General features: G+C 37.4%; 1 pseudogene; it reads left to right on the top strand.

Moving 5' to 3' along the window:
* The first annotated feature begins 2,221 nt into the window (after nucleotides 1-2,221).
* On the top strand, nucleotides 2,222-3,036 carry LOC138168466 (proteasome subunit beta type-3 pseudogene; annotated as a pseudogene).
* The last annotated feature ends 10,459 nt before the right edge of the window (nucleotides 3,037-13,495 follow it).

The raw sequence follows: 13,495 nt of genomic DNA, 5'->3' as shown, positions 1-13,495 counted from the left end.
AGAGGAAACCACATTTCTGGACCAAAATTTCAAATACAGCATGTCCAAAAGAGAGTTCATTATCTTCTCCCTCCAAATCTACCTCTCTTCTAATTTCCTTTTTTTGCTGAAGGGATCGCTATCATTCCAATCACTGAGCTACTGAAGTTATAACCTTCCATCATCCTTTATTATCTCTCCACCCCCCTCCTTCAAATAAGTTGCAAAGTTTTGCAGTTCCTCCACAATATCTCTCCTATCTGGTCCCTTCTCTCTACTTCCATAGATACTACCCTCTTCAGGTCCTTATCACTTTTTGCCTCTGTAGATGCTTAATAAATATTTGCTGAAATTAATGAATTACATTCATTGTATGCAGCTTTCTTTTATTATTATCTTTAAAAACCTCCATCATATGCCCTGTACTAAAATTGATGGAATTTTTATCCACAAAAATCAAATTTTTTGAAAGACACAAAAATACTCCATAGCATGTTAACTAATTTTCCAAAGGGTAAAATATATTGTATGTGTCATATAAAATTTCTTGTGCCCTTCTTCATATTCAATAAATGCTTTCTTTTTAATGCAATCCTTATGGAGTTTTTCTTAAGAATGATTCCTTTAAAAAGAGAGAGAGAAATGATTCCTTCAATCATCAAAATGATATGGTACTGGTTGAAAAATGCAAAAGAAGATCGATGGAACAGATCAGACAAGGAAAAATCAAAATTAATAACCCATGTTCAACAAACCCCAAAACATAAGTTACCTAGGGAAGACCTCAATATCTGTTTGGAACTGCTGAGAAAACCAGGAAGCAGTCAGGCAGAACTTGAGTTCAGACCAACATCTTACACCATACTCCACAATAGATTTCTTAAATATTAAAAGATCATGCCATTAAAAAAAATTAGAGAAACATATCTTAAACACTTGACACCTATGAGAAGAGAATGAATTCTTAGTCAAACAAGAGATAGAGGTAACCACAAAAGATAAAATAGATCATTTTGATCACATGAAATTGAAAGGCTTTTGTATACACAAAATTAACATATCTATGATTATAAGGGAAGCAGCTGACTGTCAGAAAATTGATAAACAATTATCAAGTGTCTACTATGTGCCATGCACTGTGCTAAGTATTCATGATACAAATACAAAAAAAGAAAGAAAAAGAAACAGCCCTTGCCCTCAAGGTGACTTTGCATCAAATATATTTGTCTACTATCCAAGAAATATAACAGAAATAAATAGAACTGAAAATCCAAAATCTTTATATCAAATATCTCTGTATTTGCTATCCAAGATATATAGACAATTAAAAACATTAGGACCAAAAGCCATTTCCCATTGATAAATGGTTTAAAGATAGGAACAAATAGGTCTCAAAAGAATTGGAAACTATTAACCACCATATGAAAGAATGCTACAAACCACTTAAAAGAGAAATGCATATTAAAGCAACCCCAAGACACCTCACAAACAGCAAATTGGTAGAGATGACAGTCAATGGTGGAGGAGTTGTGCTAATATAGGGACATAAATGAACTGATGGCGGAGCTGTGAATTAGTATAACCATTCCAAAAAGCAACTTGAAATTATGCAAATAAAGTGACTACAACTTCCATACCCTTTGACCCAGACATTCTATTGCTAGGCATATACCCCAAGGATTTTTAAAAAGCGTCATATCTGACAAAATATGCATAGGAGCACTTTTTACTACAGAGAAGAACTGAAAAAAGCAGATGTCCAACAATTGGGGAATGGCTAAATAAATTATGGCACATTAACATAATAGAATTTTACTGTACTGTAAGAAATGACAACCATGATAAGGACAGAGAAGCATGGAAAAGACTTATCTGAACTGATACAAAGTGAAATAAGAAGAGCCAGGAATACAATATACTACAACAATGTAAGTGAAAAGAATAATCATCATAAAACAATTAAAATTGAATATTGTAAAATTATTTTAAAAAATAAACATGGTCCTAAAGAGATTCGAGGAAATATTTCTCCCTGTTCCTGGGGAGACATGGGGATCCACAGGTGTGAAACACTGACTATAACATCAGATTTTTTATATGTTGATTATTCTGCTGAAATTTTCCCTCATTTCTTTTTTTATTATTTATTATAAGGGATGATCTACTGAGAGAGACAAGGGGAGAAAGATATCTAGAGAAATGTAGACAATGTTTTTCAAAAAGGTACCGATGAGAATCTATTTTTAAGTAATAATGGGGGAGAAGAAAGGGCGGACCGGCAGTGAATGAGGCTGCGCACTCTGAGGGCTGGAGTCCGGAGGAGTCGGAAGTTAGATGCGGATCCTTTGGGGACCTCTCAAAATGCCGGCACCGTGTCTATTATGTCTCATAACAGAGGGGCCGTCATAGCCATGAAGGGGAAGAACTGTGTGGTCATTGCAGCGGACAGACGCTTCGGCATTCAGGCCCAGATGGTAACCATTGACTTTCAGAAAATCCCCGTGGGCGACCACTTATATATTGGCCTGTCTGGACTCGCCACCGACGTACAGACCGTAGCTCAGCGCCTCAAATTCTGGCTGAATTTATATGAACTGAAGGAAGGACGACAAATCAAACCTTATACCCTCATGAGCATGGTAGCCACCCTCCTCTATGAGAAACGGTTTGGCCCATATTACACTAAGCCAGTCATTGCTGGCTTGCACCCTAAGACCTTTGAGTCCTTTATTAGTTCCTTGGACCTCATTGGCTGTCCCATGGTGACTGATGATTTTGTAGTCAGTGGTACCTGCTTGGAGCAGATATATGGGATGTGTGAATCCCTCTGGGAACCTGATATGGAACCTGAGCACCTCTTTGAAACCATTTCCCAAACCATGCTGAATGCTGTGGATCGGGATGCTGTGTCAGGAATGGGGGTGATTGTCCATATCATTGAGAAAGACAAGATCACCACCCAGACACTGAAGGCACGGATGGACTAACCTTCCCCACCCTTTTTCCTCTCCCAGAGCCCACTAATCTTTTCTTAAAAAAAAAAAAAAAAAAAGGAAAAGAAAAGAAATTTTGCGGAGGCTAGGTGGTACAGTGAATAGAGCACTGGCCCTGGAGTCAGGAGGACCTAAATTCAAATCCGGCCTCAGACACTTAACACAAAAATTATCCATGTGACCTTGGGCAAGTCCTTTAATCCCAATTGCCCTACCTTCCCCCCTCTAAAAAGCAAAAGAAAGAAAGAAAAAAAGAGAGGAAGGAAGGAAGGCAGGAAGGAAGGAAGGAAGGAAGGAAGGAAGAAGGAAGGGATCTTTAATAGCTCCAATAAATCTTCTCAAAAGGAAAGAATGCTGTATTGAAAACAGAGTTGTTTTTGAAGTGTAACTTAAGGACAATTTGGGGTTCTTGGTTTTTGTTTTGTTTTTTAAGTTTTGGGTGGAATTTTTTTTTGTTTACTTGCTTGTAAACTTTTTTTTTTCTTTATTGCAGCTGAAGTTGTATTTAGTTCTGGGAGCCATACTTTAAGGACATTAATAGACATTGATAGCATCCAGGAAGGGCAACCAGGAAGGTTCAGACTCTCAAGATTATGCTATGTGAATAGCAGTTAATGGGACTGGGAATGTTTAGCCTGGAAAAGAGAGAACTTAGGAGGAAAGAGTAACATAATGGATATTTTCAAATATTTGAATGGATGTCATCGGGGGAAAGGATGAGTCATTCTATTTGGTCACAGAGGGCAAAACTTGCAGCAACGAATGGACAATTCAGCGGCAATCTTGGTCTTGATGTCGGAGAAACCTTCCTGGAAACCTCATCCAACACCCCTTTTAAGGGCACAGGCCATTAATGTATTCTTTGAGCACAGCAAGAGGAAACAGGAACAAATAAAACTAATACATATTAGTATCAGAATTTCAAATCATTTTTAACCAATTGATCAATCGACAAGTACTTATTAAGTACTATATTGGTATGTACCAGGCATTGTGCTAAAACCTATAGATAAGAAAAAAAGAATGAAATAATATCTGATCTCAAACAGCTTACTTTTGGGGGGGAAAGAGGAGGGATGATATAAATATAAACAGAATAAATACAAAATAGGAAATGAGGAAACTAGTAGTTGGGGAAAACAGGAAAGGTTTCATGTAGAAGGTGAATTTCCTTTAGAAGGAAGGGAGGCACTGTATAAGGTAGAGGTAAGGAAAGAGTGCATTCCAGTCATGGGATTGCTGGTGCAAAAGGCATACAGTGGAGATGAATTGCTGGAAGATAAGATGCAGGAAGGAGAGTCCTATATAATGATGCTGAAAAGATAGGTGGAGCCAGGTTGCAAAGAGATTTTAAAGCCAAACAGAGGAGTTTATATTTTATACTAGAAACAAAAGGGAGTCACTGCAGTTTATCAAGTAGAGAAGGGGCATAATGAGACTTGTACTTATGTAAATCACTTTAGTAGCTGTGTGGGGAATGGATTGGACTGGGAAGAAACTTGAGTGAGGGAGACCAATTATGAGGTCATTGCAATAGTCTAGGAGAGAGGTAATGAGGACCTGAATTAGAGTGGTGAGCAGACAGAAGAGGTTGAATATGAGAGTTGTGGAAATAAAAATTACAAGATCTGATAACTGATCAGATATATGGAAAAGAGAATAAGGAGTCAAAGATAAAACTGAAGTCATACAATCCGAAAGACTGAAAGCATTTTGGTGCTTTTAAGAGAAATGAGGAGGTTGGAAATATAGATGGATTGCGGTTGGGGGGAAAGACAATGGGAACATTTGGGAAAAGTTGGTTTTGAGATGTCTTTAAAACACCTAATTGGAAAATGTCCAATGAGCTTTTAGTGATATGGAACTAAAACTAAATGAAGAGACTGGGGCTGGATATATAGATCTGTGATACATCAGCATAGCAATGCTCTTCAAACCCATGAAACCTGCATGAGGTCACCAAGACACAGCATAAAGAGAGGAAGGTTCAAGGCAGAGCCCAGGGGAACAACTATCTTTATAGGTGTGACAAATGTATGACAATTCAGGAAAGGATACTGAGGAAGAATAGTCATGTAGGTTAGAAGTACCAAGAAAGAAGAAAGTGTATCCAGAAAGAGAGTATGATCATAAGTGTCAAAAATTGCAGAGAGGATGAGGACTGAGCCAAAGGGCAGGACATCCAGATTCTTAAAGAAAAGTTCATTGAGTTGCATGAGGAAATACATAGAAAAACTATACTGGTGGGGGACCTCAATTTTTTCTCTCAGAAGTAGATAAACCTAACCATGAAAAAAATAAGAAAGAAGTTAAGGAGAGGAATAGAATCTTAGAAAAATTAGATATGATAGACCTCTGGAGAAAACTGAATGGAAATAGAAAGGAGTAAGCCCTTCTCCTCAGTTGTACATGGTACCTTCACAGAAATTTACCATGTACTGGGCATAAAACCTCACAACCAAATACAGAAAACCAGAAATATTAAATGCAAACTTTTAAGACCATAATACAATAAAAATTACTTTCAATAAAGGACTTTGAAAATATAGATAAAAATTAATTGGAAACTAAATAATATAATCCTAAAGAATGAATGGATCATCAAAAAATGTAGAGTCATATGAAAATGCTCTAAATCATTACTGATTAGAGAAATTCAGATTAAAGCAACTTTTTGCACCTATCAGATTGGCTAAAACGATAGGAAAAAGTGACAAATATTGGAGAGGATGTGGAAAAAATGGGACACTAATTCATTACTGGTGGAATTGTAAAATTAGCCAACCATTTTACAGAGCAATCTGAAATTATGTCCAAAGAGTTGTTAAACTACCTATACCCTTTGATCCAGCAATATTACTACTTGGTCTATTTCCAAAGATGGTTAGGGAAAAAGAAAGAGAAGCTATATGTTCTAAAATGTTTATAACAGTTCTTTTGTGTTGGCAAAGAACTGGAAATTGCAGGGATGCCCGTTAACTGGGGAATGGCTCAACAAGTTGTGGTATATGATTGTGATTTCATAAGCACTCATGTATTTTAGTAGTCTGCTAATGACTGTGCCTATCAGTTGGTGGTATATTAATGTCTCTATCATAGACGTCTCTTCTCAGGGGGTTACAAATTAAGCCCTTAAGTTTTCTCCAGGCTGAAAGTTAATGTTAATTCTTGTTCCCAACTTCAATTATTTTAATTAATTTAAGAATCTATTTAACCCATATTACAATTTTGAAATTAAGAAAAGTGTAACTTTACCGAGGCATGATGCCTTTCAGTCTTTATAAAAACAATCCCCCCCCCAAAAAAAAAAGATTTCCAGAGGGTTTTAAAAAATCAAATTCTCCAGACCCATTGGTCCATAAATCAGAGTATAGGATCTTTGGGTGTGTTAAAATATTTTTAAGTGTCTGAACCTTAGAAAACCCTCTTACTTTGCCTGAGCAGTAAAAACATGTGTGTGATGCTTACATAGTGTCAACTAACTCCTAACCTACACCATGCCAAGCTGACGGTATAAACAAATATTTCATAACTTCTCCAGAAAGAAGTCTCTGTGGAAAGAACATTGGATTTGGAGTCACAAGACCTGAGTTCAAATCCTATCTTGGATATTTAGTGGGAAACCTTAGGTAAATCATTAATCACCTAGACCTCAGTTTCCTGAAGTGTAAAATAAGAAGTTTGGACTAGATAGACTCTGAGGTCCTTTCCAATTCTAGATTTATGATCCTGTGATACAAAGATGTCAGATGCTTCAGTATAGTTTTATTATTTAATATGGTCAGTATGTTTTAATGATATCATCTTTTAAATGTTTGATAAATTTTTCAACTTTTATGGAAGAGATGGGGGAAAATTAGTGATATGAACAACTTGTGTCTATGGTCTTCTTGAATTCTATTAAATATTATAAACTTTGAGCAGTAATAGTTTCTGTTTTGATACCCAGCATTTCCAATCCTGCTTCATTTCATCCTGTTGTGTTCATCTCCTGAAAGAAATAAATCTGATCATTAGGCGCTGCCTTCCCTGTAAGTTCATTAAATGTACAATATTGTCTTTTTAAGAGACTGTGGTTTAATGCTTCTAAACCAGATGTTAAATGACTTCTTCTTGCCTATGTGTGCCCATGTGTTCACCAACGTTGGCTTCTTGGGACTGTGACTGCCTGTAGGGTTTCAGCAGTCAGAACTGAAATATTATCAATCAATGCCCAACAACAGCTGTTTTAGACAAGTTTCTGACACTCAATGCTTTACATCTCTCAGTAAGGCTCCTTCTTTATTGAATAGATCAGAGTTTACTATCTTGCTGTCATCCTGTCTCCATGACCCTAAAAGCTTTCATGGTTCAGAAATCCAAATGGTTGTACGTGTCTGTATCTGTGTGTGTGTGTGTGTGTGTGGTGTCTATGTGTGTTGTATTCTTGTGTAATGTGTTCTAGGTGGCTTAGATGGCATATTCAAAGACTACACAGGAAAAAAGAAAGCTGTGATATATTTCTTCTCTCAGTTTTTCATTACATTAATAAAGTTACCATTTTTGGACTTTATTAGCTAAACAATTGTCTAAAATTGTCAAAAACAGCTAAAAATAATTATCTTTTACGAATGGCAATTAGTTTATAGAAAACAAGTATATATCTTCTGAAGTTTACACTATTGACTGCTGATAGTGTACCCTGTCATATTATTTTGTCCTTTTCCAAAATAAAAAAATGACATATTTACTTAGGAGTTGAGTAGTTCATTTCAATAACTACTAGCCAAGCAAGAGAAGTAAAAGCCCAAAAGAGTCAGAATTTGCTTCTCTCCTTCCTCAGCTTTGCAAAAAAATGTTGCCATTTTCCACTGGACATACATACACATAAACACACACAGAAACATCCACACATAAAAACATGGACACACCCTTAGAGTCCAACAGAATATCCAAGATCACTGAAACTTTCAAGAGGTATTTTCATTCTCCTTTTCTTCTTCTTCAAGGTCATTGATACAATGAAGAGCTGATCAGCAATCTCCAATCAAGCATTTATTAAGCATTAAGTGGCAGACATTGTATTAAATGATGAGGATATAAAGAGAGACAAAGTCAGTCACTCACCTCAAGTTTATAATCTAATGAAAGTAGTTTGCAATAAATTTTGGTTGCTATTATTCCTTTCTTTTATTCAAGAACCTAAGAACACTCTCCCAGACATTGACACAAAATCCACAAATTCCAAGAACACAGCTATATAGAGCTATATGTTTGACCTTGGGCAAGTCATTTAATCTCCTAGACTTGTTACCTCTGTGAAATGTGGGGGGTTTGGACTGGATTGCCTGTGGGGTCCCTTCTGGCCCTAGATCTGTGATCTTATGATCAGATGCCCTATACAGAAAAAAACATTCAGACTGAGTCTACAAGGAAAATAGAAATACTGCTGTGTTTTGTCCAGGTACAGATTTCCTAAGCAGATGTACCCAGCATCATCTCATGTGCGGTAGTCAGGTCATATCTGAAGTATTATGTTTACTCCTAGGTGATACATTTTTGGAAGTACAGAGGAGGGCAACCAATCTAGCCTTGAGATCATTTCATAAGAAAATCAGATGAAATAACTGGGGATGTTTTCCCTGGAGAAGAGAAGACTTAGAGGCAACTTGCTCACTGTCTTTGGGTATTTCAAATATTATATGGTAGAGGGATTATTAGACTTTTTCCTGCTTGGGCTCAGAAGGCAGAATGAGAAGTAGTGCTTGGAAGTTGCAAAGAAACAAATTTAAGGGGAAAAACTGACTAATGATTACACCTTCCTGAAATTGGAATTAGCTGCATTGGAAGGTAAGGGATTCTCCTTCCCTGGAAGCCTTCAACCAAAAGATAGATGACCATTGTGTAGGTTATAGAGGGATTTTTAATTTGGATAAGGCTTGGACTAGAATACACTACAATAGATAGCCTCTATGGGACCTTCTAATTCTGATATTTTTGTGGTTCTGTGATTCTGTGATCCATCCTACGCTCAGAAGGAAACCTGACTTGGCTTTTTGACCCTTCCAAATTCTGCATATCACTGCAGGGAGCACAAAGGGCAAAGTTTTCAAGAAATTTTCCATTTCTGGCATTTCAGCATACTGTAGAGACATTTCAAGGAGGTTTAAAGGATTTTTGTTGCTTTCAGGGCTTATTAAATTATGAAGTTTGTTCTGCACTTTGGAAGCAATAATAAAGCTCAACCATGCTGCTTCTCCCCTACAAGGATTCAGAAATTCTCCTCAGCCCTCTCTGAATCTCTGAGGTGGTCAAGGGAAATATTCAGCCACTACCCCTTGGGTTTGTAGGCCTGCTTGCTGTTTCCCAAATAAGACACACCATCTCCCACCTCAAGGCATATTCACTGGCTCTCCCCCATGTCTGGAACTCTCTCCCTCCTTATCCTTATCAAGATTCCCCGAATTCCTTCAAGTCTCAGCTAAGAGAGCCTCCAAAAGACCTTTATTCCTAGCACCTAGGTCACTGCCATAGAATCAGAGAACACAACATGGAGTAGATACACATTCTTTGTTTTATCTCAACTCACCAGTACTTCTACATCCTTTTCTCTTATTCTCTTCTCAGTTCTCTGAGGTCTGATTTCCAGCCTCACCATCCAACTGAAACTGCTCTCTCTAAAATTAACAATGATTTCTTAATAGACAAATCTCATGACCTTTCCTCGGTCCTCTTACTTCTTGACCTCTGGAACTTTCAACACTGTTGATCACCCTCTTCTCCTTGACACTCTTTTCTCTTTACATTTTCATGACACTGCCCTCTCTTGGTTCTCCTCCTGCCTATCTGGCCAATACTTATTTGTTTCCTTTGCTGGATCTTCATGCAGGCTATGTCAACTTATTCTGAATGACTCCCAAGCTCCATCCTGGGCCCGCGTTTCTTCCCTCTCTATTCTATTTTTCTTGTTCATCTCCTCATTTACCATGGATTTAATAATCATGTCTATGCAGATTTACTTATCCATCTCTCTCAACATACAGTCTCACATCTCCAATTCCTATTAGACATCTCAAACTGGATATGCCATAGAAATCTTAAACCCATCATGTCCAAAATTGAACTAATTATCATTCTGCCCCAAGCTGTTCTCTCACTTTCCCATTACTGTGGAAGGCACTGGCATTCTCTCAGGCACCCAGACTTGCCACATGAGTACTATCTTGAACTCCTCACTCCCTCTCATTCCCTCCACATCCAGTCATTGACCAAAGTCTATCCATTCTACATACATCATGGCTCTTGCTTATTCCTTTTCTCTCCTTTGACCCCGCCATCTTGCTGGTGTGGGCCTTCTTCACCCTACACCTGGACAATTACAACAGCCTGATGGTTGGTTTCCCTGCCTCCAGTCTCTCGCCACTCCAGCTCACCCTTCCACTCGACTGCCAAAAAAAGCAATCTTCCTGAAACACAGGTCTGACTATGTCATCCTGCCTATTTAATAAACCTCAAAGTTTCCTTTTTTACCTACAGGAGTAAATATAAAATCCTTGGTTTTGAATTCAAAGCCTCTCATAACCTGACCCCCTCCTCTTTCTAATCTTCTTAAACCTTATTCCTCCCCAGGAACTCTGGATACAGTAACACTGGCCTCCTTGCTGTTCCTCAAATGAGACCCTTTATCTCCACCTCCAGGCATTTTCACTGGCTGTCCCCCATGCCTGGAACTCTCTCCCTCCTCATCTCCATTTCCTAGTTTCCCTGGCTTCTTCAAGTCTCAGCCAAAATCTCACCTTCTACAAGAATCCTTCTTGATCCCTCTTAACACTAGTGCCTTCCATCTGAAATTACCTCCAAACCACCCTTTATACAAGTGTCCTAAAAATCTTAAGTTAAAGTTTTAATAAACTTTTAAAGTTTAAGTTTTAATAAACTTCAAACTTAATAACGTTAACAAGATTGGAAAATGCATTAAGACTTTTGGGACACACTCTATACCTTGTTTGTTTTCATATAGTTGTTTGTACGTTGTCTTCCCCATTAGAATGTGGGCTCTTTTAAGACTGTTTTTGTCCTTTTTTTATTCCCAGGGTTTAGCACAGTGCTTGGCACGTAATAGGCATTTAATAAATGCTTGTTGACTTGGCTTTACCAATGTGCCACAATGCCCCCACCCATCCTAATGAACAGTCATCCATTAAAGCCAAGACAGTTCTAATCACTGTAAGATCCTGCTATCACATAAATCACAAATAGGGAAGGAAGCTTTCCACAGGCTAATTACCTGTCAGTTTTTAAAAATGGGTCAGCCTACGGGATTGAGATGACTTATAGTGAGAACTCTGATCTGGATTGATATTGCCACCTTGCAAACAGAACAACTGTAGGTGACATGTTGGCAAGTTACACTAAAGCCGTGAAGTAAAAATAAGTCTCAACTGTCTGAAACCACTGGATCAGAGAAGAGGATTTGCAACACAAACCAATGCCCTATTATCCTGCTGTTTTATTGGAATTATTCAGTGGGCTCTTTCCTTAGGAAATGAAGCAATTATCTGTACTACCCCTGCTTTAGATGGAACTGGGAATATTATTTATTCATTGGTAGGATAAATGTTAACCTACAAACATTAAACTGCACAGACTATCTCCTCAGCTTAGGGCCCCATCAGCAGGGCACAGCAGAAATTACTTCCAGCTTTAAAGTCAGGGAGCCCAGGTTCCAACCCCATCTCTGACACTCATTATCTGTGTGTACCTACCTTCCCCCCTGGGCTTCATATTCCTCTTTCATAAAATAGTGAGGTTGGAGTAGATGATGTCTAAGGTATCTCTTGGCTACAAATCTATGATCATTGATTTCCTGATTTCAAGAATAAATTAATGAATGACTAAGCATTTATTAAGTGCATATTATATAAAAAGAATTTATCTAGATAGGGTTACAAAAAAGAAAAATAAGACCATCCCTCCATCTAGAAGTTCTCATTCTAATGGAGTAGACAACACATAGGGGAGGTTTGAGTTCATCTTCTTCCATGACATTTCCACTGATAAAAACCATATCTGTTTCTGATATTGAACCATTTGACTGTGCCAAAGACTTTGGTAGCATTGACTTTCTTTTCTAAGTCTTTCAATAGCTCTATCAGGCAAAGTAAGAGGGTTTTCTTGAACCTGGGATTCAGGATGACCTGAGTTTAAATCTTACTTCACAATCCTACTTTGAACCCTTACTAGCTGCCTAACTCTGGTTAAATCATTTAATCTTTCTCAGCCTCAGTTTCCTCATCTCTAAAATGGGAATAATAATAGCACCTACCTCATATGGTTCTTGTATCAAATGAAATAATCTATATAAAGTGCTTTGTGAACCTTAAAGTGTTCACTTAAAGAACGTTAAAGCAACAATTATTGTTATTATTACTAATAGATGTTATTTGCAGTATCAATAGTAGGATGCGTAGCAGAATTTTAGCTTCAAAATATCAGTCAAAAGACACTAATGCACTGTTGGTGGAGTTTTATACTGATTCAGCCATTCTGGGGAGCAATTTAGAACTAAGCCCAAAGGACTATAAAATCATGTATACCCTTTGATCTAGTAATACCAGTATTAATTCTGTATCCCAAAAGTGATTTTAAAAAAAAAAAAAGCATCTATAAGTGCAAAAATCTTTTAGTGGTGCAAAGAATTGGAAATTGAGGAGATATCCATCAACTGGGGAATGCTGAACAAATTTTGGTATATAATTGTGATAGAATACCATTGTGCTGTAGGAAATGACAAGCAGGATGCTCTCAGAAAACCCTGGAAAAACTTACATGAACTGATGCAAAGTGAAACAAGCAGGACCAGAACAATATGCACTATAAAAGAAATATTGTGTGAAGATCAACTTTGAGTAACTTAGCTAGTCTCAGCAAGACACTTATGTAAGACATTTCTGAAGGACTTATGATGAAAGGTACTGTCCAACTCCAGATTGAAAGAGCTGGTGGAGTCTTAATGAAGACTGCAGCATATTTTTTTCATTACTTTATTTTTCATGGGGGAGGGAGTTTGTGTTTTCTTTCACAGCATTATTTACATGGAAATTTGTTTTGTATGACTATATACATACATATATGGCTTTGTCAAATTTTTTGCCTTCTAAATGGGGGGAAGGGAGGAGAGAATCTGGAATTCAAAATTTGAAAAAAAAATGTTAAAATTTTTACATATAATTGGTGAAATAAAATATTTTAAAGTAAAATAAAATCTCAAAGTTTCTATTGCACTGACCTCTACCAGCTCAGGTTTGGCCCCAGTAATTGTGGATGGAATGTCCCTGACTGGTTTCCCAACTATTGATGCTTGATTGTATCACTAGCCTATGACTAGAGCTGTGAATAGAGTCATGGAATGTTGCAACTTCAGTCTTTAACATTCTCTCTGGACAACCAAAGTACCAAAGCAAAGACCGTTAAGTCTTTGGTAATAGCCATTCTCTCCTATGTTGACTCAAAACTCCTTTCTGTACAGAAGAGGATGAACGCTG

Source organism: Petaurus breviceps, unplaced genomic scaffold (assembly GCF_028583685.1).
Source record: "Petaurus breviceps papuanus isolate PSGF00001 unplaced genomic scaffold, PetGlider_PUasm1.0 37, whole genome shotgun sequence".
Taxonomy (NCBI): domain Eukaryota; kingdom Metazoa; phylum Chordata; class Mammalia; order Diprotodontia; family Petauridae; genus Petaurus; species Petaurus breviceps.
The sequence above is the reverse complement of the archived record's forward strand: the minus strand, read 5'-3'. Positions and strand labels throughout refer to the sequence as shown.